The 26,718-nt window shown below is 39.6% G+C and overlaps 1 pseudogene; it reads left to right on the top strand.

Moving 5' to 3' along the window:
- The first annotated feature begins 12,103 nt into the window (after positions 1-12,103).
- LOC137232907 (sentrin-specific protease 6-like) lies at positions 12,104-26,229 on the top strand (annotated as a pseudogene).
- Positions 26,230-26,718: the final 489 nt, after the last annotated feature.

Raw genomic sequence — 26,718 nt, 5'->3', positions numbered from 1 at the left:
TCAGGCAAGCACTGATCTGATTTCTATCACAACAGATTATTTGGCATATTCTAGAATTTTATGTAAATGAAAGCATAGATTACATACTATTTTGTCTGTCTCTCTTCACTCCACCTAATTAATTTGGGGTTCATCCAAGTTTATGTAGCAATAGTTCATTCCTCTTTATCATTGAATAGTACTCCATTTTATGTTGTTTATCTATTTACCTGTTAAATAGATAGCAGGTAAATAGATAATGGACATTGGATTGTTCCCATTTGGGGCTATTACCAATTAACCTTTTATGAATAGTCATGTACAAGTCTTTAAATGGACATATGCTTTCATGTCTCTTAGGTAAATATCTAGGAATAAAACAGTTGGGTCATACAGTAGGTGTATGTTTAACTTTTTTTAAAAAACTGCCAAACTCTTCTCCAAAGTGTTTCCAAACATTACTGCCCTTTTACATCACACCAGCAAAATCCAACAGTTCTAGTTCTTCCACATCCTTGCCAACACTTGGTACCATCTGGCTTTTAAATTTTACCCATTCAAGAATGAGTGTTGTAACATTTCATTGTGCTTTAATTTGCATTTCCCTATGAGTAATGATGCTGTTTTTTCATGTACTCTTTTTCTATCTTCATATCTTCTTTAGGGAAGAATCAAATCTTTGGTGCATCTTTTAGTTTGGTTATTTGTCTTCTTGTCCTTAAGTTGGAGATTAGTATGTGGTTTTGTGGGCATATCATGTATATCACACAATGGATATATGTCATATATAATCAGATATGTTTGCAAATATTTTCTCCTAGTCTGTAGTTTTCCTTTTCATTTTTTAATAGTGTCTTTTGAAGAGCAAATTCTTAACTTTGATAAAGTCCAATTTATTAATTTTTTTCTTCTGTAGCTTGTGCTTTTATGTTACATTTAAGAAATACTTGCTAAATACCAGGTTGCTAATATTTTCTCCTATATTTTCTCTTATGTGTAATTAATACCTTATTTTAAAAAAATATTTAAGTAAATAGAGAAAGGAGTCAAGATGGCAGAATAGGAGGACATGGAATTTGTTGCTTCTCACAAGTACATCAAGAATGCATCTACAAATGGAACAATTCTCATAGAGCACCAGCTGAACATTAGTAGAAGACTTCTGACACCTGAAAGGACAAGAAAAATCCCCTCAAAACTGGGTAGGATGAAAGAAAGAAGAAAAAAAGAAAAAAGAAATTAAAAAGGACCAGCAACCCTGGCAGGAAGCTGAAGGTGAAGGGAGGTCCCCACACTCAGAAAAACTCCCTCATGGTGGGGAAGCCAACTAGGACAGAAAAGAAGCTTTGGGTTCTTTGGGGGTCGGGTGTTGGAAAGTGGGGTTTGGAGCAGGACCCAGGGAGGAGACAGCTATTGGCTGTGAAAACACAGCCTGAAGGGACAGGAGTAATGAGCTCCACAACCCAGAAGGTCTGAGGAAAAAGCCCAGGACACCATAGAAGTAAGGTGTCATTTTTGAGTGGTGCACAAGGGACAGAGTTACCATTACAACCCCTTCGCCTACCTGCCAGCTTCTTCAGCATCTGTGGACACTGGGAGGGGCTCATTTCTGGGTGGGGCAGCCCTGATCCTCAGTCTCCTCCACCTGCAAGGGCTGTGGGGGCCTGAGTGCCACCCATCCCAAAGCCTTCCTGGGAAACAGCCCTGGGCACACTTGCCTGGGACGAGAATCTGCTGATATTGGCAGGGGCTGAGTGCTAAAGCATGGAGTTGGGAGAACTGATCTAGGGAGAGAACACTGTTGGCTGCATGGATACAGCAGAGGGGACAAGAGGGAGGGGATGCATGGCTGGAAACGCCCCTAGAGAAAGTATGTTCTGCCTGGAAAGTGAGGTGCCATTGTTGAGAGGCATGCAAGGGGTGGGGCCGCCACCACCACCACATGCCAGCTCTTGCCTCTGCCAGCACTGGGAGGGACTCCCAGCAGAGCAAGATGCCACATTTGGTTACAACTGCCTGCCAGTCCCCACCACTGCAGGCAACTCGTGCACACCCTAGTCTAAGTGTGCCCCAAGCAGCTGCTGCTTTCACTCCCTCTTGCCTGGGTAGGGGACAAAAGGCTGAGGGTGACACACATGCAGAGGTGGGGTCAAAACAAAAGCTGAGCCCCATGGGCTGTATGACTAAGGAAGAGGAACAGAAATCTTTGCATGCAGCTGCACAAGCCACAGATTAAATCCCCAAGATTGTCTGGATAAATCCTGTGTCTGTGGAATATCTGAATAGACAGTGAGTGTTCCCACAATTGAGACCAGTCTAACCTTTGCAACAGTGGAGGTAGAGGACAAATACATGTGGGAATTGGGCCAGGTCAGAGTCTGAGCTGACCCCACAGTCCCCACAGCAAGTCCAGAGACCTACTTAGAGGTATTTGAAGGCCTCCTTGGGAGGCAGGGATTAGCTCTGGCTCACTGTGGGACAAGGACACTGACAGCAGAGGTCCCCGGAAACTATTCTTATTACTGTTATTCTTTTTTTGTTTCATTTTGTTCAGTTGTTGGTGTTGTTGCTTTTATTATTTTTTATCTTTTATTTTTATTCTTTATATATATATTATATTTTTATTTATCTTTTTATTCTGTTTTTACTTTTTTGTGGTTTTGTGGGATTTTCTTGTTTTTTATTTTATTTTACTTTATTTTTTCTCTTTTTTCTTGGTTTTTATGTGTATATTTTGTGTTTTCCTCACTTCTTTTGTTGTTTGTTTGCATTCAGTTTTAGTTTCATTTTGTTATTGTTACTTTAGTTCTTATTGACTGTTCTCATTATTGAATTCTTTGCTTGTTTGTCCTTTTGTGGTTTTTGTTTGTTTTTCTTCTTTATTTTTCTATTTTTTTCCTCTTCATGTGTGTGTGTTGTGTTGTTGTTGCTGCTGTTTTTTTTTCTTTACTGTTGTTTTTGACATTTGTCCTGGGTGTTGTTAGTCTGTCTCTTTTCTTCTTTTTTTCTTTTCTTTTCTTTTACTCTGGTCACATGGTACAGCTTGCAGGCTCTTGGTTCCCTGGCCAGGAGTTGGGCCTGGGCCTCCGGGGTGGGAGCACCGAGTCAAGGACATGGGACCAACAGAGAACTTCCAGGCTCAGGGAATAATAATCAGCATGCACACACCGAGACCCAGCCCCACACAACTGCCTGCAGGCTCCAGTGCTGTACACCTCACACCAAACAACCAGCAAGATAGGAACACAGCCTCATCCATCAGCGGACAGGCTGCCCAAAGTTGTACTAAGCTCACAGACACCCCAAAATACACAATCTGACGCAGCCCTGCCCTTCAAAAGGAAAAGACTCAGAGTGCCAGACACCAGTCCCTCCCACAAGGAAGCCAACACAAGCCCCTGAATCAACCTTACTCACCAGGGGGCAGAAAGCAGAAGCAAGAGAGATTACAACTCTGCAGCCTGCAGAAAGGAGACCATAAACACAGCAGTTTAGACAGAACGAGACAACAGAGAAATACGTTTCAGATGAAGGAGCAAGGTAAAACCCCACAAGACCAAATAAATGAAGAAGAAATAGGCAATATACCTGAAAAAAAATCAGAGTAATGATAATAAAGATGATCCAAGATCTCAGAAATAGAATAGAGGCATGGATTGAGAGGATACAAGAAATGTTTAACAAATACCTAGAATAACTAAAGAACAGACAATCAGTGATGAGCAACACAATAACTGAAATGAAGAATACACTACAGGGAATAAATAGCATAATAACTGAAGCAGAAGAACGGATAAGTGAGCTGGAAGACAAAATGGTGGAAATAACTGCCAAGGAGCAGAATAAAGAATAAAAACAAACGATGACAGTCTCAGAAACCTCTGGGACAACATTAAACGCATCAACATTCGAATTATAGGGTTCCAGAAAAAGAAGAGAAAAAGAAAGTGTCTGAGAAAATATTTGAAGAGATTATAGTCAAAAATTTGGGAAAGGAAATAGTCAAGTCTAGGAAGCACAGAGAGTACCATACAGTATAAACCCAAAGAGGAACATGCTGAGACACATATTATTCAAACTAACAAAAATTAAATATGAAGAAAAAATATTAAAAGCAGAAAGGGAATATGAACAAATAACTGACAATGGAACCCCCATAAGGTTAACAGCTGATTTTTAAACTCTGCAGGCCAGAAGGGGTGGCAGGACAAATTTAAAGTGATGAAAGGGAAAAACCTAAAACCAAGATTACTCTACGCAGCAAGAATCTCATTCAGATTCGAAGGAGAAATCAAAAGCTTTACAGAGAAGCAAAAACTAAGAGAATTCAGCACCACCAAACCAGCTTTACAACAAATGCTAAAGGAACTTCTCTAGGCAGGAAATACAAGAGAAGAAAAAGACCTGCCAGAACAAACCCAAAACAATTAGGAAAATGGTAATAGGAACATATGTATCGATAATTACTTTAAGTATAAATGGATTAAATGTTCCGACCAAAAGACACAGACTGGCTGAATGGATACAAAAACAAGACCTGTATGTATGCTCTCTATAACAGACCCACTTCAGACCTAGGGACACATACAGTCTGAAAGTGAGGGGATGGAAAAAGATATTCCATGCAAATGGAAACCAAAAGAAAGCTAGAGTAGCAATACACATATCAGACAAGATAGACTTTAAAATAAAGACTATTACAAGAGACAAGGAAAGACACTACATAATAATCAAGGGATCAATCCAAGAAAAAGATATAACAATTATAAATATTCAGGCACCCAACCTAGGAACACCTCAGTACATAAGGCAAATGTTAACAGCCATAAAAGAGGAAACTGACTGTAACACATTAATAGTAGGGAACTTTAACACCTCACTTACACCAATGGAAAGATCACCCAGACAGAAAATAAAAAAAACATAATTTAAATGACACAATAGACTAAATAGACTTAATTGATATTTATAGAACATTCCACCTAAAAGTGGCAGAACACACATTCTTCTGAAGTGCTCATGGAACATTCTCCAGGATAGATCACATCTTGGGTCAGCAGTCAAGCCTCGATAAGTTTTTAAAAACTGAAATCATAACAAGCTTTTGACCACAATGCTTTTTCTGACCACAGTGCTATGAAATTAGAAATAAATTACAGGGAAAAAACTGTAAAAAATACAAACACATAAAGTCTAAACAATACACTACTAAATAACCAAGAGATCACTGAAGAAATCAAAGAGGAAAGCAAAAAATGCCTAGAAAAAAATGACAACAAAAACATGATGACCCAAAACCTATGGGATGCAGCAAAAGCAATTCTAAGAGGAAAGTATATAGCAATACAATCCTACCTCAAGAAACAACAAAAATCTCAAATAAGCAACCTAACCTTACACCTAAAGCAACTAGAGGAAGAAGAACAAACAAAACACAAAGTTAGCAGAAGGAAAGAAATCATAAAGATCAGAGCAGAAATAAATGAAATAGAAACAAAAGAAACAATAGCAAAGATTAATACAACTAAGGGTTGGCTCTTTGAGAAGATAAAATCATTGATAAACATTTAGGCAGACTCATCAAGAAATAAAAGGGAGAAGACTCAAATCAATAGAATTAGAAATGAAAAAGGAGAAGTTACCACATGCATCGCAGAAATACAAAGGATCATAAGAGATTACTACAAGCAACTATATGCCAACAAAATAGACAACCTGGAAGAAATGGACAAATTCTTGGAAAGGTACAATTTTCCAAGACTGAACCAGGAAGAAATAGAAAATATGAACAAACCAATCACAAGCACTGAAATTGAAACTGTGATTAAAAATCTTCCGACAAACAAAAGTCCAGGACCAGATGGCTTTACACTAGAATTCTATCAGACATTTAGAGAAGAGCTAACACCTATCCTTCTCAAACTCTTCCAAAAAATTGCAGAGGGTGGAACACTCCCAAACTCATTCTACGAGACCACCATCACTCTGATACCAAAACCAGATAAAGATGTCACACACACACAAAAATTACAGGCCAATATCACTGATGAACATAGGTGCAAAAATCCTCAACACAATACTAGCAAATTTCAAAACCAACAACACATTAGAAGAGTCATACACCATGGTCAAGTGGGATTTATCCTAGGGTTGCAAGGATTCTTCAATATATGCAAATCAATCAGTGTGATACACCATATTAACAAATTGAAGAATAAAAACCATATGATCACCGCAATAGATACAGAAAAAGCGTTTGACAAAATTCAACACCAATTTATGATAAAAACCCTCCAGAAAGTGGGCATAGAGAGAACCTACCTCAACAAAATAAAAGCCATATATGACAAACCCACAGCAAACATTATTCTCAATGGTGAAAAACTGAAAGCATTTCCTTTAAGATCAGGAACAAGACAAGGGTGTCCACCCTTGCCACTATTATTCAACATAGTCTTGGAAGTCCTAGCCATGGCAATCAGAGAAGAGAAAGTAATAAAAGGAATCCAAATTGGAAAAGAAGAAGTAAAACTGTCACCATTTGCAGGCAACATGACACTACACATAGGAAACCCTAAAGATGCCGCCTGAAAATGACTAGAGCTAATCAATGAATTTAGTAAAGTCTCAGGGTACAACATTAATACACAAAAATCTCTTGCTTTTCTATACACTAACAATGAAAGATCAGAAAGAGAAATTAAGGAAACAATCCCATTTACCATTGTAAAAAAAAGAATAAAATACCTAGGAATAAACATACCTAAGGAGGCAAAAGACCTGTATGCAGAAAACTATAAGACAATGATGAAAGAAATCCAAGATGACACTAACAGATGGAGAGATATACCATGTTCTTGGATTGGGAGAATCAACATTGTGAAAATGACTCTACTACCCAAAGCAATCTACAGATTCAGTGCAATCTTTATCAAATTACCAATGGCATTTTTCACAGAACTAGAACAAAAAGTTTTACAATTTATATGGAAACACAAAAGACCCTGAATAGCCAAAGCAATCTTGAGAAAGGAAAATGGAGCTGGAGGAATCAGGCTCCTGGACTTCAGACTACACTACAAAGCTACAGTAATCAAGACAGTATGGTACTGGAACAAAAACAGAAATATAGATAAATGGAACAGGATAGAAAGCCCAGAGATAAACCCACGCACCTATAGGCACCTAATCTATGCCAAAGGAGGCAAAAATATACAATAGAGAAAAGAAAGCCTCTTCAATAAGTGGTGCTGGGAAAACTGGACAGCTACATGTAAAAGAATAAAATTAGAACACTCCCTAACACCATACACAAAAATAAACTCAAAATGTATTAAAGACCTGAATGTAAGACCAGACACTATAAAACTCTTAGAGGAAAACATAGGCAGAACACTCTATGACATAAATTGCACCAAGATCTTTTCTGACCCACATCATAGAGTAATGAAAATAAAAACAAAAATAAACAAGTGGGGCTAATTAAACTTAAAAGCTTTTGCACAGCAAAGGAAACCATAAACAAGATGAAAGGAATGGGAGAAAATATTTGTAAACAAAGCAACTGATACAGGTTTAATCTCCAAAATATATAAGCAGCTAACACAGCTCAATATCAAAAAACAAACAACCTAATCAAAAAATGGGCAGAAGACCTAAATAGACATTTCTCCAAAGAAGACATACACATGGCCAACAAACACATGAAACGATGCACAACATCACTAATTATTAGAGAAATGCAAGTCAAAACTACAAAGAGGTATCACCTCACACCAGTCAGAATGGCCATTATCATAAAATCTACAAACAATAAGTGCTGGAGAGGGTGTGGAGAAAAAGGAACCCTCATGCACTGTTGGTGGGAGTATAAATTGATACAGCCACTATGGAAAATGGTATAGAGTTTCCTTAAAAAACTAATAATAGAACTACCATATGACCCAGCAATCTCACTACTAGGCATATACCCAGAGAAAACCATAATTCAAAAATATACATGCACCCCAATGTTCATAGCAGCACTATTTACAATAGCCAGGACATGGAAGCAACCTAAACGTCCATCAACAGAGGAATGGATAAAGATGTGGTACATATATACAATGGAATATTACTCAGCCATAAATAGGAACAAAATTGGGTAATTTGTAGAGACATGGATGGACCTAGAGACTGTCATACAGAGTGAAATAAGTCAGAAAGAGAAAAACAAATATTGTATATTAATGCATATATGTGGAATCTAGAAAAATGGTACAGATGATCCTATTTGCAAAACAGAAATAGAAACACAGAGGTAGAGAACAAATGTATGGATACCAAGGGGGAAAGGGGTAGGGGGAGAATTGGGAGATTGGGATTGACACATATACACTATTGATACTATGTATAAAATAGATAACTAATGAGAATGTACTGTATAACACAGGGAACTCTACTTAATCCACTGTGGTGACCTGAATGGGAAGGAAGTCCAAAAGGGAGGAGATATATGTATATTTATGGCTGATTCATTTTGCTGTACAGTAGAAACTAATACAAGATTGTAAAGCAGCTATACTCCAATACAAATTAATTAAAAAAAAATTTTTAATAAAATAACTTTTCTTAAAAAGTAAATATAAAATACCAAAAAAGGAGGAAGACTTTGACTATTAAACCCTACCTTGTCCTAGGTTTGACCACAGACTTGATCAAAAAGGAGGCCTGAAACTCACAAAAAAATGATGAGATTTTAAAAAATGAAAATATGATAGATGTAGAGCCCAATCAGTGAAGAAACAAAGTTAAGAATCATAGTTTTTCCCAAAGTTGCAACCTGAAAACATGTAACAGAAACAATAGAGATAGAATTGAAGGAGATTTGCCAAAGTTGAGAAAAGATCTTATAATTCAGTATAAAAGCTCAACTATATTCCAGGTAAATCTCAACCAACAGACCAAACATGTACATATTCTTTTAAAGTGCCCAATTAACAAGCTAACACAAAGTCCAAGGTCTCTAGGTCGGAAAAACAAGCAAACTGGCTTCTCTATCAAGGAATAACACTAGGCTGGCCAGAAACCTTTCCTTTGTAATACTTACTGACCACATAATGGCATTTCTAGGGAGAAAAGGCTATAACCAATGAATGTAAGTTTGTCCTGCTCTCCTCTGCCCTGCATTCACCTCTTCTCAACAGCAGTCCCAGCCCGCTACCCACTCACCTGACATTTGGTGGTGGATGCACAGAAATGTTAGCCAGTCACAGCTCCCCACTCTCCCTACAAGTTCTTCATGATCCTCCCCCTCACAGCCTCATTTTGGTAGCTGGACATCTTTGTCTTTCCATATTAACTGGATGATGATTTTTTTTCTCTGATCCTTCAATTTCTTTTTGACCTTCTTTCTTCCAGCTCTTCCCACAAGGGTGTAGGTTCTAATTCCCATAATAAATTCCTTATTCCATCACCCACAGTGGTTCTGCTTCTATGATTGAAGCCCCACCAATACAGCAAGAATAAATTTTTAAATAAAATATAAATTTATTAAAGTATTTTAAATTAAATATATTTTCAAAGACAAAATAGAGCATGCAGGGTATAAACCCTAATAAACCATTTTTGACCTAAGGAATAAGTAAATGCTAAGGAAGGTAAGTCTTCTGGTCTTTTGTTTAGTCCAAAGCACAAACAGAAAAGTATTCTGACAATGCTAAAATGGACTTTCTTTCAATAATAAGACATTTCTTCCCAAACAGAGAGAAGAAAATATGTCTTACTTTAATTGACAGGAACAAATGAATACTTACTCATATATTTATGGATTTCTTCCTGTGTTGGTCCAATTGGGTGGTTATAACAATAATACCATAGACTGTGTGGCTTAAGCAGCAATCATTTATTTCTCATAGTTCTGGAGGCTGGAGAGTCCAAGATCAAGGTGCTAGCAGATCGACTAAGTGGTGAGGATCCACTTCCTGGTTCATAAACGACTGTCTTCTCACTGTGTCCTCACAAAGCAGAAGGGACAAGAGAGCTCTCTGGGCTCTCTCTTACAAGGGCACTAATCCCAGTCATGAGAGCTCCACTCTCATGACCTCATCACCTCCCAAAGGCCCCACCTCCTAACATCATCATATTAGAGGTTAGAATTTCAACATAGGAATTTATGAGGGACACAAACATTTAGTCCATAACACTAACTATCTACAAGGCTATGATAGACCCTAAGATGAGACATAAGAACATCCTGGTTTTGTCTGAGACCCCAAAATAAAGACTGCTCTTACTTAATTTGCCACTAAATGAAAACCTATACAGAATAGTTATGTTGGGATACTATTAACAAGGCACTGTGTCATTTTTCCAAAAAAGAGACCCACACCCAAATACTCAGATGAAATAATTTATCTAATTAGAAACCTAGCAGTAAAAAAATACACCCTTTACAAAAGACCAGGATTGTACTATAAAATCCATCATAAATAGCCTTAGTGTGTAAGCATGTGTGTGACTCTTTGGTTGGGGAGAGTATAGGGGTCAATTAAATTAAAAGTTATGGGCTTCCCTGGTGGTGCAGTGGTTGAGAGTCTGCCTGCCTAATGCAGGGGACATGGTTTCGTGCCCCAGTCCGGAAAGATCCCACATGCTACAGAGTGGCTAGGCATGTGAGCCATGGCCACTGAGCTTGCGCGTCCAGAGCCTGTACTCCGCAAAAAGTTATCTCACCAGATCAGTCAGTATGCTTTTGGTTGCAAGGAACAGAATGTCCAAGTCAAACTGTTTTAAGAAGTAGTGGGGTGGGGACATTTATTGCCTCTTGGAACTTAAGAGTCAAAGGGCAAGGATGAATTTGAACACAGCTGGATCGAAGTGTTGAAACCACATCACCAGGACCCGGTTTCTCCCCAGCCCTGGCTCTGCTTCCCTCTGTGCATTTCCACCCATCATGGCGATTTAGCAAGGACAAATACTGTCTCAGACCAACACTCTTCTCATCTCAACCAAAACAGAAAATGTGAGCTCTCTCACCAGACAGACTGAACAAAAGTCCTGGACCTTGATTCCAAGCCCAATTTGGGTCTTGTACCTATTCCTAAATCAATGCTTGTGGCCAGGAGGACAGAAGCTCTACTGATTGTCTCAGGCTGCATGCCAAGCTCAGCCACATCCAGACAGCATTAATAATAATGATAATAATAAGAAGAAGAATGGAGGCCTGGCAGACCCACGAGAATTTCCATTACCCTCAGATTTCCCATTTGAACAACCATATGGAAAATGAACTGAGATAAAGAAATGAACTTAGAAAAGCATCACCCCAGCTTGGCTTCTTTTTTCTCTTGCTAATTGCTAAATACTCTGCTTTTCCTCAGCCATGCAGCCCTCACTGTAACTTCACCCTGGCGTCCATGAAGCTGAGGAATGCAGATACCAGATAGTCAACTATTACTAAAGAACACTGCCTAGATCTGGACTTACAGAATGTCCTTAAGATTTTCAGCTTTTAAAAAACACTCGTACCAACCCACAAATTTTCAATCATACTTCCAGACAGATCAGCCTTTGTGACAGAAACTGTTCTCAAGCTTTATTAAAAATCTCATTTGCCAGCAGCCTCATATATTTTTTAAATGTTCGGCCTCATTTCTTCAAATCGGCGCATAGCACATTTTTTCTTGGCTATAATTAGTCACTAAGGCTTATTAGCATAAGAGTAGCTCCAAGAAACTCTAGATGACAAGTCAACACTGATTTCTGTTTTTATGTTTTTCTTGATTCTCAGGAAAAGTATTTGGTTTTTTCTCCTGGAATAAGCCACCCCATGAGCTTTCCTCTTTTCACCCCTTGAGAAGAGCTATTATTATTAGAAGGGAGCATTAGTATAAATTCTTCAAGTAACACATCAGAAGGATTAGTCTGAGCATAAGCAGTCTCTCAATTCTGACCATAGTGCAGCAAAACTTCCAAGCATCAGGAGAAAAGCAAGTTAAAACCAACATTTTACCAGCTGCTACACATGGGGTGAATCAATACCACTAACTGACAACTTTTCGTATGAAACTCAAGCAGTCTGACGTTTCCTTTTTCTATTCCCAGAATATCTGATCTCAAAAGGCTATTGCTAGTGAGCGAGGAGATGGAGTTCACACACAAGGCACTCCTCTTCTGTTCTGGGGCTGCCGGGCGATTAAAGGGCAAGGGTTTGATTGTTTACTCTTTTTTTTTTTTTTAACATCTTTATTGGAGTATAATTGCGTTACAATGGTGTGTTAGTTTCTGCTTTATAACACAGTGAATCAGTTATACATATACATATGTTCCCATATCTCCTCCCTTTACTCTTCAATAGCAAAGGCGAGGGACACAGGAACAAGGGCACCAGCTCAGGAGTCCATCCCAGCTGGTTCCAGCCATAGCACTGCCACCAACCAGCCTTGCATGTGACCTTGAGCGAATTCCTTAACTCTCCGAGCTCCTTCTTTCCTCATCTGTGAAATTAATATTATAATAATATTTCTCCTTCTTGGTTGGTAGGAGAATGAAGTGAAGTATCCATTTTGAAGTGCTTAACCTGAAACTTGAACGTGAAAATGACAGCTAACATCTACCGAGCATTTCTTATGTGCCAGGTGTAAGAAGCATTCAATTCATGAATTTATCCATTCAATGAATATCTATGAGCACTTACATGTTCTAGAGGATTGGGATACGTTTTTCAACAAAACAAAGATTCCTGCCTGGAGCTTAATACTTCTGGGATAACTGTGAAGATTATAACATAATTAATAAACATAATACACATAATATATAAAACCAGCAATAACAACAATAATAAAGATGAAAATGAACTTCCTCCAAGTTAATAGATATAATTGAGACTTGTCTAAAGTGCTTAGGGCCAGCTTCAGGCCTAATGGCACAATGAAATCAGCTAAGCAAACTTCAGGAAACAAAGACTCTCCTGCACCAGGGATTCTGGGACCATTTTGCACTTGAGTGCCTTCTGACTAGGGATAAATGAAAATGAAAGAAATATGATTTTTTGCAATGCTGAAATGCTACTAATGTTCTGAAGATCTAAGAAAACTGAGTAGAGTATTCATCTTTCTCAGATCCTACAGGAGCTTTAGGACAGTCATGGCTCTGCTACAATTCCAAATAACAGAAGGGCCATTCAGAAATATATTTAATACGAGGTTGAAGGCCATGTGGAGCACAGCTGCGATTTTCAATTTCTGTTCATTGGCATCTGCTCTCACACACAAGGTGAGGTTTTTATTTTTGGTCAGTACTGTTCTTGACCTGAAGATATCTTGAACATCGACTGTCCAAATCAGGAAGAGGATTATTATCGCTTAAAGGGAAGTTGCCATCCACTATGTTAATACCTATTGGTGGTTAGATAAAAAAGGGAAAAAGAAGAAATTTCATATGACAAAAACAATGGAAGCATGTCTATCTTGTGGCTGAAGGATGAGATGGAAAAGTGTTTGGCGAGCCTTCAGGGAAATGCAGATCAAAACCACTGATGAGCCACCACTTCACAGCCACCAACATGGCTATATTCAAAAAGGACAGGTAAAACCCAGTGTTGTGACATGGAGTAATTGGAACCCTCACACGTTGCTGGTGGGAATTTTAAATGGTGCCAATACTTTGGAAAACGGTCTGGCAGTTCCTCAAAAGGTTAATAAACATAGAGTTACCATAGGACCCAGCAATTTCATTCCTAGGTGTATACCGAAGAGAAATGAAGACATATGTCGACACAAACACTTGTGCACAAATGTTCACAGCAACATGATTCAAAACAGCCAAAAGTTGGAAACAACCCATATGTCCACCAATGGATGAATGGATAAACAAAATGTACAATACCTATACAATGGAATATTATTTAACAATAAAAAGGAATGCAGTACAGGTAGATGCTACAACATGCACGAACCTCAAAAACACTGAGCTAAGTGAAAGAAGCCAGTCACAAAAGATCACTTATTGTATGATTCCATTTACATGAAATGGTCAGAACAGGAAAATCCATGGAGACAAAACCAATTAATGGTTGCCACAGGCTGGAGGGAGGAAGAATCCTGTGCTAATGGGCAAAGTATTTCTTTTTTTTCTAAAATTAGGTAGTGGTGATGGTTGCAGACTCCTGTGAATCTACTAAAAACCTTTGAAATGTACACTGTAAAAGGTTGGATCATATGAATTATATCTCAATAAAGCCAGTTTTTAAAGCATTAGGCACTATAGGCAAAATAAATTGTCTTTACCCCAATATTTGTCTTTTTGTCATTATTCTTTTTGTCAATATTTATCAGTATTTCTCTCCCTGGTATGATTTACAGACTTGGGGGAAGCCTCTGTGTGCCCAAAATATCTTTTGCCCTTGCCCTTGCCCTACTCCTGTCTCACTAGCTTGTGGAATTCCACCTCTTTAACTTCATACCTTCTGGTTTAAGGCTTTGCGTCTAACAAATATTCAAAATAGCTCAGGGGAAGATTTCTCATTGAGATTTATCAATCGTGTGATGTTTGGTATGAATGACTTGTCAGATCTCTTGCTGACAGAGGGATTTGTTGAGGGTAAACAGAATGAGGATAAAGTGCCAGAAGACACACGAAGAGGGCACAGAGCAAAGGAGATGGGGGACACACCCATTTCCACCTCAGTATTTGAACCGCACTGGTCTGTTGCCTGCCTGTCTTTGCTGATGCCCTGACCTGTCTCCTCTTTACTTCCTTTTTCCATCCATCAATCCATAAAACCTCTTCATCCTGCAGGGCCAAGTGCAAAGGCCACTTATACCAGAAGTCATGGTGCTTATAACTACCATTCATCCTTCTATTCCCTCTGCTTTGAGTTCATATTTTTAATGATTTTATTTTGAAATTACATAGAACTTTTTTCATTCTACTTCTCTGTATAAAAATATAGTTCTGTAACATGTCTGTGTCATAGATGGTAGACAGGATTTCTTTGGAGGTACAACGCCAGCTGACAGTCAGGACTGGTCTAAAAATGACTCCAGACCATGTCCACCCTCAGTGAGGAATGTGCTGTGATTGATTAGCCATGTGTGCAATGAGTACAAGAGAGGTGAAGAATATTCACATCATCCCTGACAGCTGTCACTGCTATGGAGCCCTTTGTTATTTGGTATTTCCCTCTGCCTTATAATCAGATGTGATTTCAACCTACACAGCAGAGAAACTTTCTTCATTGTTGCATACCAGAGTGGGCTGGTTTGCTAGTGATATCATTTGCTAATAATCCTACCACCGTGTACTCTAAAGCAGTGGTCCCCAGCCTTTTTGGCACCAATGACCGGTTTTGTGGAAGACACATTTTTCCACAGACCAGGGGGTAGGGATGGTTTCAGGATGATTCAAGCACATTACATTTATTGTGCACTTTATTTCTATTATTATTACATTGTAATACATAATGATATAATTATACAACTCACCATAATGCAGAGTCAGTGGGAGCCCTGAGCTTGTTTTCACTTGCCACTTACTTGATAGGGTTTTGATATAAGTCTGCAGGCAATTGATTTATTATGGTCTCTGTGCAGTCAAACCTCTCTGCTAATGATAATCTGTATTTGCAGCCACTCCCCAGCACTAGCATCACTGCCTCAGCTCCACCTCAGATCATCAGGCATTAAATTCTCATAAGGAGCATGCAACCTCGATCCCTCGCATGCACAGTTAACCGTAGGATTCGCACTCCTATGAGAATCTAATGCCACCGTTGATCTGACAGGAGGCGGAGTTCAGGCAGTAATGTGAGCGATGGGGAGTGGCTGTAAGTACAGATGAAGCTTCACTCACTCACCCCTCGCTCACCTCCTGCTGTGCAGCCCGGTTTATAACAGGCCACGGACTGGTACTGGTCCATGGCCCAGGGGTTGGGGACCCCTGCTCTAAAGCACTATGTAATACTACAATATCTTATCTTTCACACTGCCTATGGGACCTCACTCTTCTGACTTTCATGAACAAGAAAAATAATTTAAATTCATATATTTGACATATTGTATAGCAGGTACTGTTAGTTGCCTACCCCACATCGACCACCACATCCCTCCTTCCTCCTTCTGGAAGCAATTGCAGTGTTGTTCTATTATCCATCCTTCTGCATGGGTCCACAGGATTTGGGGAGGTTGGCACCATTGCCAACTATAAAGTTGAGGCCTAGCATAATGGTCTTATTCCCCTGCCCAGGGTTGGTTTAAGCTAGGAATGTGAAACAATTTTGAAAAGAGAGGAAGTATCCTGGGCTGGAGGGCATCTGGGAAAGCCTTCCTCCCTTTTTAAGATTCACAGAAATAGAGGTTCTTTCTCTGCATGTTGTCATGTCGGGATACTATGTCCAGAACTGCTACCATCATCATGCTGAGTCTGGAAGCAAGGTTTAACCACAGAGAAGGAGGAAACAGACAAATGACAAGGAGACAGAACCAAAGTAGTGACAGCTTGTACCTGGAGCTTGCCCCACCACTGGACTTCCTGTTCAGAGAGATAAGAATCCTGGTATTTTTAAAACCCAGTTGAATCCAGTTTAGTGATATTTCACCCTGATATATACATATGCTCATTTCAAACTACAACTATACCTACATATTTGATGGCACAGGTATAAACATTTATCATTAATCAAAATATCTTTGTGTGTGTGTTTGAAGTTTCAAATGTTCTTTCTAACAATTCCACAAAGTAGCTATTTTACAGGAATTATCATCTCCAATAAAAATATAAAGTAACAGACACCCAGACATGACATATTTAGTGGCATTCTGCATGCATTCATTTCTCTAGGCCACCTGGCCTGGGTCTAAGAGTGGCATGGTCGAGCAACACAATTTACTGTGTTCCATTCAAGAAAAACCAAGTGTATTCTCTGTGCCAGACATCAATCTAAGAATGGGTGATACACTTGAAAGAACCCTGATCTCATGGAACCGAGCTTTAAGCTAAGACCTAAAGATAGGAAGGAGTTAGTTCAGAGAAGTGGAGGGGCTAAGTAGGAAGCATCTCAAGGAAGAGGACTCGTATGTTCAGGACCCTCAGGTAAGAAGGAACTTGGGTTTCTTCAGGAGCAAAGAGGGGCAATCTGCAGAAGCATGGTGCTCATGGGGATGGGGACGTCCTACAAGACAAGGTGACATGGGCAGGAGTGTTAGGAAAAACCTGAAGCCATTAAATAGCTTTAATGAAGTAAGTGATAGGACTGTATTTACACTTATAAAGATTTGGAGGATGGATTAAATAGAGGCAGAAGTGGAAGGGGCAGATGAGATTACCAAAGAGCAGTGAGAAATGGTGGCAGCTTAGACAAACTGATAAATTTGTGTTTCTCTTCCCTAAGTGCTTCTGCCACACAAATCCTTCTGCATAGCAAAGCAGTGTGTATCTCCTATCCTGGAAATAGCACAACCCACAAACTTTTATGGTGTTAGGATCCCACTGCCTTTCAATCCAACGTAGTGGACAAGAGTCACAGAGGAGCACTCCCTGGGGCCTGAAGTGCTCGTCACCTCTGCAAACATTTAGAGTATGTGCTGGGGTCACTAGTTCTGGTGATTTCATCATGAAGACGTGTAAGACAACATAAGGGTGGAAGCTTTGATACTTTGGAAGACCCTGTCATCAGACATAACATGTTGAGCAATAATTAGAAATTAAGTGAAAATACACAAAATGCCTCATTATGTTCTAGATTGTTCATGGAAGATGTTTTCCCCATGCTAATGCATAGACACAGTAGTAAAATCAGCAACCTGAAGGAAAGAATACCCACCTCGGGTCTAAACAATTGAAATTAATACCATGAGATAAGTGTGTCCCCAACATATTGTACCTGTAGTAAAGAAAACAAGAGTCCATCGCGACTGAAGCCTGAAATTAAGAGGAAAGTGCAATAGAAGCATCACTGTGGTACATCAGGTTCCTGTCTCCTGCTTCCAAAATCTGTTGGCTTCACAGGATTCAGTGATTTTGTTCACTGGTGGTGATGACAATAACAAGACTAATAAAAGAAAACATATCTCCTGTCCTGGATGATTGGCAAGTTCTCCCACTGGGGAAGAACTGGAGAAGTAGAAGCAGCACTAAATGAAGACAGCTGCAGAGGAGAGCATAGCAGCAGATTGAGGGTTAAACACCATCTGCTTACCAAGGAAAGCGAGAAGGGAATGACCACCTGGATATTTCTATCACCAACATGCCTCTAAAGTGTCATAAAACATCTCAAGGGGGCTTTCCTGGTGGCGCAGTTGTTGAGAGTTCGCCTGCCAATGCAGGGGACATGGGTTCGTGCCCTGGTCCGGGAAGATCCCACATGCCGCGGAATGGCTGGGCCCATGAGCCATGGCCGCTGAGCCTGCATGTCTGGAGCCTGTGCTCCGCAATGGGAGAGGCCACAACAGTGAGAGGCTTATATCTTTAAGCTGGAAGTTCCTTTGCAGATGTCATTCTGAACTGTGGGGTGTACCAATAGGAACACTCTTCTGGCTATTAATAGAGTCCATAATTTTTTTTGTTGAACTTTTTATCAAAGTACAGCTAGAAGAACCAGAAAATGATCCTGTAGATTTTCTTTAAATACCTCTGGTCTAACTAAATCCGAATGTTGTAATGTCTGAAAATTACCAGTAGTATTTCTACAGATGGTACCAGCAGTTTATCAAAGGCTGAGAGTAAGCCTGCAAAGAATAAGGAGAGAGTTTGGAATAATTGTAAAGGCATAAATAAGTTCACAATCCTTGGAGAACAATACATTGTTTTAATTTTTCAAACTGGGCTTGATCTTCTGGCAAATACTGTAGTTGAAATAATTATTACTAACATTTATATCAGGAACAATGTTTCTAAATTTTCTTTTTAAATTCCCTTTAAAGACACCAATAGCAGATGTGTGGCCTGTGAAGGGAACGTCAAAGGAAGGTGTGTGTGAAAAGAAAACAAAAATTTAAATGTGCCCTTTGAATCTAAAACATAACTTGGAAACAAACCAGAATCCCAGTGTTTTGATGAGGAAGAAACTGGAGAAAGCCTCACCATTTCCACTGGTCCTGGACAAAACCTGACAGTATATCAAGCCCCGCAACCAAGAGAGGCTTCTGCTATTAGTGAGGACCTGCACTGCTTCATCATTTGTTTTAGAAGGTGCAAGAACTTCCTAATGATATTATCATAGATTTTTATTTGAAGTAATTTTCCACTAAGCTTTTAGCAAGTCTTTAGCTTTCTTTCATATTGTATACACAGCTGAGCCTTGAACAAAGTGGGGATAGGGGTACCGACCCCCATGCAGTCAAAAATAACTTTTCAGTCTGCTCTGCGCATCACCAGTTCTGCATCCGAGAATTCAACCACCATGGGTCATGTGACACTGTAGTGCATAGATATTGAAAAAAATCCATGTATGGTTTTTCATAACCACCACTCTTTACTACTGTTGTTACTAACGTCACCACATGGAAAAACTAAAATTGAGGCCAGTGCTATAACCTTAGTTTAACCCGGTAACCTAACTCTTTATGGAACTCAAGTCTCTATTTATATGACTTCACTAAATCTTCAGTGTTCCCTTCACCCCTGCACTCCTCCTCTTCAAGGTGGCATCAAGTGAGGGGGGTGGCATCAAGGCATCAGAGGTTGGGAAAAGGGGTCTGAATCCACAGGTAATCTCTGCAGAGGCCAGGTCTGTTCTTCTTGGACTATTCAGGTCAGTATTAGATCACTTTTATCTTTATTATTTTGGTGGGAGGGATGCCTGCTGGCGCTCATCACCAAAGTCCTTGAACTCACCCACTGGCCTCCAGTCATGCAGTGTTAGAGCATTGCCACCTCTGCACCCCCCAGTGCCCACCCTCTCCACACCTCCATGCAGATGCTTCCACAGCCCTTTAAGAACCAGCTCGTTGAAACTGGTATATTGAACAAACCCAGTGTGATAAAAACACATTTTTTACCCCCCTTCCTTTACACATTTTTTAGATTAAGAAACTATTTTTCACCTCCACTTGACTCTTTCACATTTATAAGCAATCTTTAAGTCCTAACAACTCACAGAACAGTCTAATTTGGTATATTAATCTGTTATATGTAATAATCAACTCTCAAAGCCTGAATTTATCTGGAATCTCATCTCCTTCCTCTTGTGGGGGCCTGAGCTGGCCACTTGCAGTGGGGAAGGAGAGGCAGAATCCTCTCTTTCTGTGTTTTATCCTCCTCCTTTTCTTCTACCAGTTTAGCAAGGAAGACTTTGAATTCTCCCAGGCTGGGCCCAGAAGTTTAAAGGATTAAGGTAAAGGGCACAGACGGTGGCAGGCACCATGGTTATCTGGTCAGGAGGCCTTCTGGGCAAGGTGTTTAACTTGGACACATTCTCACGTGGGGTCTCCTGGGCTCCTTGGAGGTGGCCTTCACTGAGAACCACATGGACCACTGCCCTTCCTGTATCCGTAACTTTTACAGCAGCTCACTCAATATGGACTCTTGCTATTAAAAGACCCTCCATCTTCCCAACTCTGGGCAAGATCTCCTTCCCACATGGACCACCATGTACCCTCACACACCCTCTGTCCTCTAGGAGTGTCACCAGGTCCTCACACTGCCCCTGTATCTGCTGTCACCCACAGGCAGGTTCTCTGCTGCCCAAAGGGAGGAAACGCATTTCAAACTCTGAGTAGTTCCACTGAAGCCACCTCCCAAACTCAGCGCGGAATGAAGGAGAAACACCCTCTCGCCCCCCACCCCCCATACACACCAATTTCCCCTTCTCAATATTCTCCCTGTGTCGACTTTCTCTGCCTTTTGTGGTCTTGACCCCTAGATGAGAGGTGAGGGGTCAAATAGTGAGGTGAAAAATTTGGTATTTTTCATTTCTTTTGTAAATTCAATATATGGTAGTCTAGTACCTCACTTTGGAATTTCACATAGCGTGAGTCCCCAAACTTGAATTTTACCTTCCTGTTACCTAACAGTTCTTCTCTGACTCATGCATCTCACAGCTGCTGTGTTGATCTGAAGCACTGACAGGAAGGCTGGTTTTCCCTTATTCCTGCAGTGTCCCTAATACATCCGGAGAAGCAGCCATGCACTTCAACGACCCTGGGCTGCTTCCCACAACTATCTGATTGCTCCAAAATAGCAGCTCCTCCACATGGAAAGGTAAAGGGGGGAAAGAATTACACACCCTGTTGACTGACTTTCTCATCTCCCTCTGACCACCTGCCCTCCATCCACTAGGACCGGAAAGGGTAGGCTTTTCTCTAGTTCTCCTGGGGGGTCCATCTCCTCACACCCTCTCGTGAAGTCTGCCAGGCTCTTGTCACCTGGGAAAAAAGTCCTCTATTACATGTATTGATACTGTAATTGCCTGAAATTCTGCCCTTCTAAAGACATGAAGTTGATATTCTTTTTTCCCTTTCTAATTGCTAACTGGGAAATCTATAGACCACCTTTATATTTAAATCCAAATATGGCATATTATCAGAATCACTTGGGGAGGGTTTAAAACTACTGATTCCTGCCCTCCTAACCACCCTAGTACATGACTGAGTCAGAATTCCTGAGGATGGGCTGGGGTCTTGTTCCCCACCCACTGTGCTTGACAACCACTTTCTTTTAACCATTAAAATAGAAAAGCCTCAGCTTCCCTGGTGGCGCAGTGGTTGAGAGTCCACCTGCCGATGCAGGGGACACGGGTTCATGCCCCGGTCTGGGAATATCCCACATGCCGCGGAGCGGCTAGGCCCGTGAGCCATGGCCGCTGAGCCTGAGCGTCCGGAGCCTGTGCTCCACAACAGGAGAGGCCATAACAGTGAGAGGCCCGTGTACCGCAAAAAAAAAAAAAAAAAAATAGAAAAGCCTCTACAGAGACTATAAACTACTCTACAGAGAAATCTTAGGTATATAAGAATCCTCTTTTAAGACTTTTAATCTTAATTTCCTCCATATTCCCAGGAATTTCCAAAATATGAAGATTCATGGACATTTCTAAAGTTTCATAGCAATAATTGATTTGGGGGGAAAACTTTTTGTTGCCTTACCTTCCTCTGTGGGAAAGTCATAGAAAGTGCAAATAGATTTTGATACAAAATTTTGAAAATGCTGAAGGAACAAGAGCTGAATAAGACTTTGACCAGAAAAAAAAAAAAAAAAAAAGATGTGATTCTCACACTGCAAGAGAATTCAAAATCTGCTTGATGTCCCAGGGATATATAATATGTGAGAATGGAATACAGCCAACATTTTAATACCTTAGCCTCACAACGTAAGTCAGAAAGAATAGAATGCTATTATCAAAAAGCTTTTGAGTATGAGATAGTCTTCATTGTACCTATTCCAAATCCACTTGCTGATTTTACACAATGACACAAAAAGAGCCTTAGGATAATTTAACAGACTTCTAGCTTAACAGGCTTCCCTGGTGGCACAGTGGTTAAGAATCCGCCTGCCTAATGCAGGGAACACGGGTTCAAGGCCTGGTCAGGGAAGATCCCACATGCCACAGAGCAACTAAGCCTGCGAACCACAACTACTGAGCCTGCATGTCACAACTGCTGTAGCCCACATGCCTAGAGCCCATGCTCCGTAACAAGAGAAGCCACCACAATGAGATGCCCAGGCGCCGCAACGAAGAGTAGCCCCCGCTTGCCGCAGCTAGAGAAAGCCTGTGCGGAGAAACAAAGACCCAACACAGCCAAAAATAAATAAATAAATTATATTTTTTAAAAAATGCTAGCCTCTTTTGTACAAATAAACTTGAATAGTTCATATACATCTCAAAAATTCTAAATCATAATCTGAAGATAGTTTTAAATCAATTGCTCCTGCAAATAACACAGAGGGTGGGTGATTTTGGTGTCTCTATAACATACACACACTGCTTCTATTATGTCTTATGGTTCAAAAATTAGAAGGCAAGAACAAAATACTTAGAGGAAAAGAGACAGAAAATAGACTGTCTCCTATTTATCCCTAGATTAGGGGAAGCCATTTCTATCTTTCCTAGAGTTAAACATATAATACCCTAAGATTTTAAGAAAATGCTTAAAAGAAGTGAATTCTAACCTTATAGCTACATAGAAGAGTGATTTCCAAATTTATATAAGAAATAAGTCTTCTGAGCAATCTAAAATCAAGGAGAAATAATCAGAAGTTTTTTTCAGATGTTCTCTCTCAAAAATAACATCCTTAATCTCTTTTATGCCCATTTTTCTTGAACCCGTCTTCTAAGATCAGTTATGATAGTAAATGTTTCAGCTCTCCAACAGTCTCAGAGCATTCGTAGCTGTATATTCATTAGAACCATTTTACTGCTCACAAGCTGGGTTCTGGACACATTATATCCACAAGAGACTCACAGCATTTCTCATAGATGTTACTATGTGTTAACGGGTTTATACTCTACCTCAGCAAATGCATATTTGAGCTAACCTATACTTTAAGCAGATTAATTAGAACTTAGTTGCTGGACTTATCTTCCCTAAAATGTTGTCCATAGTGGAATTCATAGAGTAGCAGAGTTAAATGAGGTGATTCTCAATAGTTATCAGGAGTTGTAGCTACCTTATTGAGGACCTACTGGGATTTGACTATGATGCTCATCTTTGCTCTATGTTCATTATCATAAAATAAAATAAGACTCATCTTAAGTGGAAAGACAGCTTTTTAGGTTATCAATTCTATTACATTATCACAAGGAGTGATCTCCAAGATGGTGACCCCCTCACCCACTTCAGGAGGTACACAAGTCAATCCATAGGAGTTGAGAAGAAATACTAAAATTTCTATTTATTTTTTCATAAAAAAGAAAATTAAGTTTTACCAATTGTCTAACACCTAGTATTCAGATGAACACTCACACTCATCCACCCATGTATCAGAATATCACCATGACATATAGAATACGGGGTATCTTGAGGGCAGAGAGTTGTTTCCCAATGTAGACGGGTTGAAAGTCATGCCTCACATGCTTGTTGGCTTGTAATGCAGCAGATGAAGTAGACTTGAAGTGTGACTATTTAGATTTATGGATTTTTTTTCTAGTTTTAGCTAAATAACTCTTGTAACTTGACAAGTAGTTTAAAAATACTCCTGCAGAGACAACAGATCAAATGCAGTACCAATAATGTAAACATGAGTGAACAGTAAAAGGCAGAGCTGCCAATTCTCCTCCTCCTTACATGAAATTTTCCTTATAAAGTGAAAACAATCATAATCTGGCCACCAAAAGTAAATTGAGTTCATCAAAAAGATCATATGAAATGTGGGTATATACATTTACTAAGGTTAACTATTACCCTTGTCTTAACACTATGTAGTGCCATAAGCTATTAACAAATGATACTATCATTGATTGGCAAGATATTTAAAATAATTTATTCTTCTTAGCTTACTTTTTAAATTTATTTCTTTGTGTGTTTTTTTAATGCACATAATACATTAGTATAATGATAAATATATTTAATATGTAAGCAAATAAATCTATATAAAGATATTTGAGGAGTGCACACTAAAAATATTTTACCAATGGATTCATTATTTAAATATTTTATAGATCTTTGACCCACAAAAATGGCAGAAAGTAGAAATATATTAGAAAATATCAAGTAACCACAAATAAGGTATACATACTGTTGGGATGTGTTTTCTTATTTTCATGTTTATTCTGAATACAAGTGTGCTTGATGTTTTGGGAATACACACAAAGCAAAAAATAATAATAAATCCCACACTGAAGATATGACTTAGAGCTTAAAAGTTCTAAATATCCCTTTTATCTTCCCTTCTTTAACACGTTTCTTCACTGCCCAATTCAGATCAAATAAGGAATTGCTCTTGAGATCTAAGAAAAACAGCAACTTGAGGTGCAATACAATTAGTTTCTCCTGTCTGTTTCTGGTTTAAAGGAAGCCAGAGTTATTTAATACCATATTAAAACAAGCCCTGAAGAACTAAGAAAGCATTAGCAGGAAAATACCTCTGTGCTAGTTTCACTGGCCATGCTTGAAATTATGGCCCTGCCCATATTGTGGGAGGTGGGTAGGTGAAGGAGTTTTCACTAATATTAGCACCTCCGAGGAAGATTGAGCTAATGGTTGCTATCACTTGTGAGCAGAAGAAAGAAAAGAACTTCACCTGTGTTTAAGTTAAACAAGATGATATGACAAAAAGACCAAATACTAACTCTAGAAATAGCAAAAAAAACTCCTTGTGATTATAATGAAATCCAAAAACAAGACACTTGTGAGCTGCTTACCCCATCTCATCCTTTTATAGAGGTTTAAATATTCTCAGTGAGTTGACCTTTTCACTTTACTATGAGTTTCCCTAAGGGTATATCTTTAGTAGAAATAATTTGATTGAGGGTTCACACTCAAAAACCTAAGAGAACTTCCCTTGCATATGAAAGCTATCTTTGCTTGTCTCCTCCAATTTTAAAAGGTATTTTAAAAACGTTCCAGGGATCGGACTTTATGTGTAACGTGTCATGAGAGAGTGAATATTTATGATCAAACTGCTCTTCTAAAATGTATCATAAAATCAGGATTATAGTAATGTTCTTCAGACCATTAGCTACCATAATTCTCTAGTCCTTTTCTTAGCTGTTTTATTAATAGTGTACAGTCCTCATTACTACTAACTGTTACTTGTTAAATACAGTCTCATCCACCATAAGCCAGATTCTCCTCCGGTTGCCTGTTTTACAAGATATGTATAAATAGCCTCAAAACCCATCTGTCTGGGATTCTTGAGGGCCCTCCCTCCCACAAATAGGGGGAAGGGGCTCAATGGCCTCTTCTGGACTTTTCCATTACTAGAATTTAGTAATGAATTTAGTAAACCTCAAAACAGCCTGGAATTATCATCCATCTGGAGACTTTTTTAAATTAATTAATCTCTTCATAATGTGCTGTGCAGAAGAAAAAAAGGAAATTGACATTCAGAAGGAGCGGAGGAAGAGCAGAAGAGGAAAACCCAGAAAAGAGAAGTCCTTTCCTTCTTCCATTTACTACTCTGATGTCAGTATCACCTTATAAAGTTCACTTAGTAAAACTGACAGCCGTGGGTATATTTTGCTTTCAGGCCCTGTCATGTGCTACCAGGAGTGATGGAGACACCTTCCAGAGGTCTCTGACTGTCCCCGAGGACATCTTCCCACTTCGTCACTGCAGCCCAGAGGGGAAGGCACGTGGTAGTTCACCTGAACCAGACTGCCTCTGTGACGAGAACTGACAGCAGGAGAACGAAGCCATTCTGCAGAGTAGATGGCAAGTCATCAAAGGGAAGACAGCAGGAGCTTCAAGGACTCAGGGGACACAATCTGAAACAAAGTGACATTGATATCAACATCTAGGGAATGAGAGAGGCAGATAAACTTCTCAGGCAAGTAAAAAGAGATGGGATGACCCAGTTTAAGCAAAAAGTGATTTGCTAATCACAAAGCAAAGAAAGAACTCCATGGGCTCTCTCTCCTCATACACAGCAGGTAGGGTCATTATGCACAGAGAGCAGTGGGCAGGAAAGGAGATTGGCTCAAATGTGACTGTGCTTAGACCATGGAGGGCTTCTTCAGAACAAGAGCTCATCCCAAAGAAAAACTGGCAGCCAGTGCCACCTGCAGAAGAAAGATATATCTTCTGCGGGCACCAACTCTCCACAGCTGACAGGCTGATATATTCTGCTGAATAAATCGAAAAACGTTCAAGTGGCCTAAAAAAGGTA

The sequence above is a fragment of the Pseudorca crassidens genome, chromosome 10 (genome assembly GCF_039906515.1).
Source record: "Pseudorca crassidens isolate mPseCra1 chromosome 10, mPseCra1.hap1, whole genome shotgun sequence".
Lineage (NCBI taxonomy): Eukaryota > Metazoa > Chordata > Mammalia > Artiodactyla > Delphinidae > Pseudorca > Pseudorca crassidens.
This window is presented reverse-complemented; position numbering and strand designations above follow the sequence as displayed.